This window comes from Hylobates moloch, unplaced genomic scaffold (assembly GCF_009828535.3).
Source record: "Hylobates moloch isolate HMO894 unplaced genomic scaffold, HMol_V3 SCAFFOLD_1, whole genome shotgun sequence".
Lineage (NCBI taxonomy): Eukaryota > Metazoa > Chordata > Mammalia > Primates > Hylobatidae > Hylobates > Hylobates moloch.
In genome coordinates, this window is record NW_026652276.1 from 103,446,488 (window position 1) to 103,454,220 (window position 7,733).

The window sequence follows — 7,733 nt, forward strand, 5'->3', positions numbered from 1 at the left end:
ATTGGAGATTGTGCCACTGCACTCCAGCCTGGGCGACAGAGCCAGACTCTGTCTCAAAAAAAAAAAAAAGATTGACAGAACACTATCAATTCATGAGTTAATAGTGTTGAACTCACTCATTTTTCTGTGCCTTTTTCTTCCCAAGTTAATAAAACACTTTGCTGCCTGATAGACCTAGATTGAACCTAGGCTCAGTTAACCTTTTACTGGCTGCGTGACCTCAAGGACGTTGCTTAACCGCTTTAACATGCCCGTTTTCTCATCTATATAATAATGTCACCTACCTCTTCAGTGTTGTAAAGATTTAAATTAGTAAATATGTACAATTCCTGGCACACAATATATACTGGGGACCTACCAAGGTGTATGGCACCATTATGGGTGCTTTACCTGTAGATAATAATTTCCAAACCTGTTTAACAGCTGTGGAACCACCCAGAGAGAAAGAGACTTGCCCAAGGTCACCTAGTTTTGACCGTAGCGCATGGCTTAGAAAATAACCAATGGTTTCTTCTCCTTTCACAGTTTAAGCTTGGTCCCCTGCTCCATACTCCTGCCCCCATTACTCTATTACTCTTATTTAATTTCCTTTTTTTTTTGTTATAGATATGGGTCTTGCCATGTTGCCCAGGCTGGTCTTTTTTTTTTTTTTGAGACGGAATCTGGCTCTGTCACCCAGGCTGGAGTGCAGTGGCGCAATCTCGGCTCACTGCAAGCTCCATCTCCTGGGTTCATGCCATTCTCCTGCCTCAGCCTCCCGAGTAGCTGGGACTACAGGCGCCTGCCACTATGCCTGGCTAATTTTTTGTATTTTTAGTAGAGAAGGGTTTCACCGCGTTAGCCAGGATGGTCTTGATCTCCTGACCTCGTGATCCGCCTGCCTCAGCCTCCCAAAGTGCTGGGATTACAGGTGTGAGCTGCCGCGCTGGGTCCCCCAGGCTGGTCTTGAACTCCTGACTTCAAGTTATTCTCCCTCCTTGGCCTCCCAAAGTAGTGGGATTACAGGACTACAGGTGGGAACCACGCGCCCAGCCACTCCATTACTAATTTTTTTTTTTTTTTGAGACAGGGTCTTGCTCTGTTGCCCAGGCTGGACTGCAGTGGTGCGATCTCAGCTTATGCAGCCTCTGCCTGCAGCATTCAAGCCATTCTCCTGCCTCAGCCACCTGAGTAAGTGGGATTACAGGTGTGCGTCACCACACCTGGCAAATTTTTGTATTTTGGGGGGAGATGGGGTTTTCATGTGTTTCCCAGTCTGGTCTTGAACTCCCAGCCTCAGGTGATCCGCCCACCTCAGCCTCCCAAAGTGCTGGGATTACAGGCATGGACCACCATTCCTGGCCACTCCATTACTCTTTTTTTACTTTTTTTTTTTTTTTTTTTTTTTTTGAGATGGAGTCTCACTCTGTCACCCAGGCTGGAGTGCAGTGGCATGATCGCAGTTCAGTGCAACCTCCGCCTCCCAGGTTCAAGCAACTATCCTGTCTCAGCCTCCTGTGTAGGTGGGACTACAGGCACCAGCCACCATGCACGGCTAATTTTGTATTTTTAGGAGAGATGGGGTTTCACCGTGTTGGTCAGGCTGGTCTCGAATTCCCGACCTCAGGTGATCCACCCGCCTTGGCCTCCCAAAGTGCTGGGATTATAGGCGTGAGCCACCACACCTGGCTACTCCATTACTCTTAAAATGCATCAAATTGCATTTGACTAAAGGGAAACATTAAGGGCTGGGTGCAGTGGCTCACGCCTGTAATCCCAGCACTTTGGGAGGCTGAGGCAGGAGAATCACTTGAACCTGGGAGGTAGTGGTTGCTGTGAGCCGAGATTGCACCATTGCACTCCAGCCTGAGCAACAAGAGCAAAACTCCGTCTCAAGAAAAAAAAAAAAAAAGGGAAACGTTAATATTTATTCCTGAATGGCCTTACATTTTTTTTTACTTCCAAAGAGTCCCAGTCCAAAGTCACTTCAGGGTGAGATCTTGAAGGACAGGAGCCATGTTAAGGGGGTTATGTTGGCCGGGCACGGTGGCTCACGCCTGTAATCCCAGCACTTTGGGAGGCCAAGGTGGGCGGATCACGAGGTCAGGAGATCGAGACCATCCTGGCCAACATGGTGAAACCCCGTCTCTACTAAAAATACAAAAAATTAGCCGGGCGTGGTGGCGGGTGCCTGTAGTCCCAGCTACTCGGGAGGCTGAGGCAGGAGAATGGCTTGAACCCGGGAGGCAGAGCTTGCAGTGAGCCGAGATCGCGCCACTGCACTCCAGCCTGGGCGACAGAGCGAGACTCCGTCTCAAAAAAAAAAAAAAAAAAAAAGGGGGGGTTATGTCCCACGGGGCCTTACATGTGGGAGAAGGGGTGCAATTTGTCATTAATAAAGTAAAAAGCAGGGCATGGTGGCTCACACCTGTGATTCCAACATTTTGGGAAGCCGAGGTGGGAGTGTCGCTTGACCCCGGCAGATGGAGACCAGCCTGGGCAACATAGTAAGACCCCATCTCTACAAAAAATAAAAACTAGCCAGGTGTGGTTACACATGCCTGTGGACCCAGCTACTTGGGAGCCTGAGATGGTAGGATCGCTTGAGTCAGGGTGTTGAGGCTGTAGTGAGCCATGATCACACCACTGCACTCCAGCTTGGGCCACAGATTGAGATCCTGTCAAAAAACATAATAAAGTTGTTTTTTGTTTTTTTTTTTTTAAAGGAGGAGGGCTGTGCATGGTGGCTCATGCCTGTAATCCCAACACTTTGAGGGGCTGAGGCTGGTGGATCACTTGAGGCCAGGAGTTCAAGACCAGCCCGGGCTTGGTAAAAATATAAAACTTAGCCGGGCTTGGTGGTGTACAACTGTAGACCAGCTACTCAGAAGGCTGATTCCGGGAGACGGAGGTGGCAGTGAGCCGAGGTCGCACCACTGCACTCCAGCCTGGGTGAAAGAGCAAGAATCCGTCTAAAAAAAGTAAAAAATAGAAAGACTTTCTAGGAAGGCTGGGGCTTTCTCAGCACTGGGACCAACCACAGGTCATCCCCTCCTTCCTGGCTTAATACCTCTTTCTCCCCAGCCAGCAGCTGGGGCCAGTCTTTTGGGCCACACTCCTAGACCCTCCAATCTATAGGGACTTCCCCCTTCTTTTGGTCTCCAGCACATAGCCCACCTCCACCTGGGATGCAGAGGATTGAGGCCAACCCCAGAAAGTTCTATATACATTGTGACTGCTTCCATGGCAAAGTTAAATGTCAGCCTCTCCTGAGGTTATCCTCATGAGCTTTGGTTGTATTAATAATTTGTTCCCTGGCTGGGTGCCAGGCTCACACCTGTAATCCCAGCACTTTGGGAGGCCGATGCAGGCAGATCACATGAGGTCTGGAGTTCAAGACCAGCCTGGCCAACATGGTGAAACCTGGTCTCCACTAAAAATACAAAAATTAGCCAGATGTGGTGGCAGGCGCCTGTAATCCCAGCTACTTGGGAGGCTGAGGCAGGAGAATTGCTTGAACCCGGGAGGTGGGGGTTGCAGTGAGCCAAGATCGCGCCATTGCACTCTAGCCTGGGCAACAGAGCGAGACTCCATCTCAAAAATAAATAAATAAATAATAATAATTTGTTCCCTAAGCCCTTCCCCAGAGTGGATATTCCAAGCTTCTCCAGTTCCCCTGAGCCCTGGGGTGGCTCTCAAAGGCCTGACTCAGATAACACTTTCTCCGACAAGCCTTTATTGCAGCGGTGAAGCCTGTGGGCTTGCATTTCAAACTGCCTGTCTTCAAATCCCAGCCAAGCCACTTACTGTTACTGTGTGACCTCCAGCAAGGTGCTTAATCTCTCTGTTCTTTGTCTATAAAACAGGAATAATAATTGTGATATCAGTTATCACTATTCATGCTGTTTTAATGTGCTGAAATGTTGGTGTTTTATTGGTATAATATGGCTATTATCTAAAGAAATCTGAAATTAGCCTGGCACGGTGGTGGCTCATGCCTGTAATCCCAGCACTTTGGGAGGTGGAGGCGGGCAGATCACAAGGTCAGGAGTTCGAGACCAGCCTGGCCAACATGGTGAAACCTCGTCTCTACTAAAAATACAAAAATTAGCTGGGTGTGCTGACATGTGCCTGTAATCCCAGCTACTCTGGAGGCTGAGGCAAGAGAATCGCTTGAACCCAGGAGGCAGAGGTTGAGTGAGCCAAGATCGTGCCACTGCACTCCAGCCTGGGCAACAGAACAAGATTCCAAATCAAAAAAAAAAAAAAAAAAAAATACAAATATATATTAATATATATATATATATATATATATATATATATACATACATCTGAAATTGGGCATGTTGGCTCACTGCTGTAATCCCAATACTTTGGGAGGCCAAGGTGGGAGGATCACTTGAATCCAAGAGTTTGAGACTAGCCTGGGCAACATAGTGAGACCTCATCTCTACAAAAATAAATTAGCCAGGCGTGATGGCACGTACCTGTAGTCCCAGCTACTCGGAGGCTGAGGTGGAAGGATAGCTGGAACTCTGGAGATGGAGGTTGCAGTGAGATGGCGCCACTGCACTCTAGCCTGGGTGACAGAGTGAGACCCTGTCTCAAATAAATAGATAAAAATAAAGAGGTTTATTCTGAGCCAAATATGAGTGACCAAGGCCCATGACACGATCCCAGGAGGTTCTGAGAACATGTACCCAAAGTGGGTTGGTTACAGCTTGATTTTATACATTTTACAGGGACATAAGTGATAGGGAAACATCAATCAATCAATACATGTAATGTATACGTTGGTTCTGTCTGGAAAGGTGGGACAACTTGAAGGAAGGTTTTTGGGGGAGGCTTCCAGATCATACAGGGATTCGGAGATTTTCTTTTTTCTTTTTTGAGATAGGGTCTCACTCTGTTGCCCAGGCTGGAGTGCAGTGGTGCGATCTCAGCTCACTGCGACCTCCACCTCCCAGGTACAAGCGATTCTCCCGCCTCAGCCTCCCAAGTCACTGGGATTACAGGTGCCCACCACACCCAGCTAATGTTTTCATTTCGTGGAGGCAGGATCCTGCTATGTTGCCTGGGCTGGTGTCGCACTCCTGGCCTTAAGCAATTCTCCTGCCTCAGCTTTCCAAAGCTCTGGAATTACAGGTGTGAGCCACCACACCTGGCCTCATGTGCTTAATTTTTTTAAGATCACCCCTCCTAAAAGAAATACATGTCATTTTTACTTATTCATAATTAATTTAAACTTTTGCTAATTTTTTTTTTTTAAGAAAGGGTCTTGCTCTGTCCCTTAGGCTGAGTGCAGTGGCGTGATCACGGCTCACTGCAGCCCTTGATTTACCAGGCCCAAGCAATCTTCCCACCTCAGCCTCCCAAGTAGCCGGGACCACAGGTGCGCAACATGCCAGGCTAATTTTTTTATTTTTCGTAGAGGTGAAGTTTCACCCTGTTGCCTAGGCTGGTCTCAAACTCCTGACCTCAAGTGATCTTCCTGCCTCAGCCTCACAACATGCTGGGATTACAGGCATGAGCCACTGTGCCCAGCCTGTCTATATTTAGAACCATCATGATGAAAATACAGAACAACCCCGCCTGTACTGAAAATACAAAAATTAGCCAGGTGTGGTGGCACACACCTATAGTCCTAGCTTCTCGATAGGCTGAGGCACAAGAATCACTTGAACCTGGGAGGTGAAGGTTGCAGTGAGCTGGGATTGTGCCATTGCACTCTGGTCTGTGTGACAGAGTGAGACCCTGTCTCAAAAAAAAAAAAAAAGTGCGGAACAAAGACAAAAAGAAAAATGTTTAGAGCTACCAGAGTGAAAACAAGTGCTGTTTACCTGACCATAAGACTGACGATGACAGAAACAGTAACAGAAGATAATAGAATAACATCATACAAATTCCACGGGGAAATAATGCTGAACCACAGACTCTATACCCAGCTTAATCATCCTTCAATAATGAAAATAAATGTATTCATAGAAACCTGAGATTATTTATCTGTCACAAATCCTTTCTAAAAGAATTGTAGGCCAGGCTCAGTGGCTCATGTCTGTAATCCCAGCACTCCGGGAGGCCGAGGTGGAGGGATCACTTGAGGTCAGGAGTTGGAGGCAGCAGTGAGTCCAGTTCTTTCTTTCTCCCGATAGAATCCTATTAGACCTATATCACATTTTTTTTTTTTTTTTGAGATGGAGTCTCACTCTGTCGCCCAGGCTGGAGTGCAGTGGTGCAATCTCGGCTCACCACAACCTCCGCCCCCTGGGTTCAAGCAATTCTCCTGCCTCAGCCTCCTGAGTAGCTGGGATTAGAGGCACACACTACTATGCCTGGCTAATTTTTGTATTTTTAGTAGAGACAGGGTTTCCCCATGTTGGTCAGGCTGGTCTCGAACTCCTGACCTCAGGTGATCTGCCCACCTCGGCCTCCCAAAGTGCTGGGATTACAGGCGTGAGCCACCATGCCAGGCCTATTTTTGCTTTTTAAAAATAATTTTGATATGGTTTGGCTCTATCCCCACCCAAATCTCAAATCTCATCTTAAATTGTAGCTCCCATAATCCCCACGTGTCACGGGAGGGACCCAGTTGAATCATGGAGGCGGGTTTTTTCCACGCTGTTCTCATGATAGTGAATAAGTCTCAATCTGCTGGTTTTATAAAGGGGCGTTCCCCTGCACACACTCTCCTGCCTGCCGCCATGGAAGACGTGCCTTTGCTCCTCCTTCGCCTTCTGCCATGATTGTGAGGCCTTCCCAGCCATGCGGAACCGAGAGTCCCATTAAATGTCTTTTCCTTGATAAATTACTGAGGCTCGGGTATTTCTTCATAGCAGTGTGGAAGTGGACTAATACATATTTAAACTTTTATTTTAGAGTCAGGGGGTGCACGTGCAGGTTTGTTACATGAGTATATTGCATGATGCTGAGGCATGGGGTACAAATGATGTGATTACGTGGTTACCCAGGTAGTGAGCATACCTGCCTACAACTTTTTTTTTTTTTTAGACGGAGTCTGACTCTTGCCCAGGCTGGAGTTTAGTGGTGCAATCTTGGCTCACTGCAACCTCCCCCTTCCGAGTTCAAGTGATCCTCCTGCCTCAGCCTCCTGAGTAGCTGGGATTACAGGCTCCTGACACCATGCCCAGCTAATTTTTGTATTTTTAGTAGACACAGGGTTTCACCATTTTGGCCAAACTGGTTTTGAACTCCCGACCTCAGGTGCTCTGCCTGCCTCGGCCTCCCAAAGAGCTGGGATTATAGGTGAGAACCATCACACCCGGCCCTGCCTACAGTTCTTAGTAATAAACCCATTAACCAGCATCATCTCAGTCAGGACACAGAACATTACCTGGACCCCTGAAAACTTCCCTATGTTCCTTCCCACCTACAGTACTGAGCATACCAGCCTACAGTTCTTTTGTTTTGTTTTTTGAGACGGAGTCTTGCTCTGTCACCCAGGCTGGAGTGCAGTGGCGCAATTTTGGCTCACTGCAACCTCCGCCTCCTGGGTTCAAGTGATTCTCCCGCCTCAGCCTCCCTGTTGCAGTACACTGAGGAACGGAGAGACCAATACGGAGTACAGGAGGATTGTTTATTTTAGATACGCACCAGCTCTGTGGACTCATCCAAAAAACTGAGCATTAAACAAAGACTGAGCAGAGTTTTTATAAGCAGCCTTACAGAAGCAAAACAAAAGCAGTTAATCATACAGTGACAGGTCACATAATCTTTTTTTTTTTTTTTTGAGACGG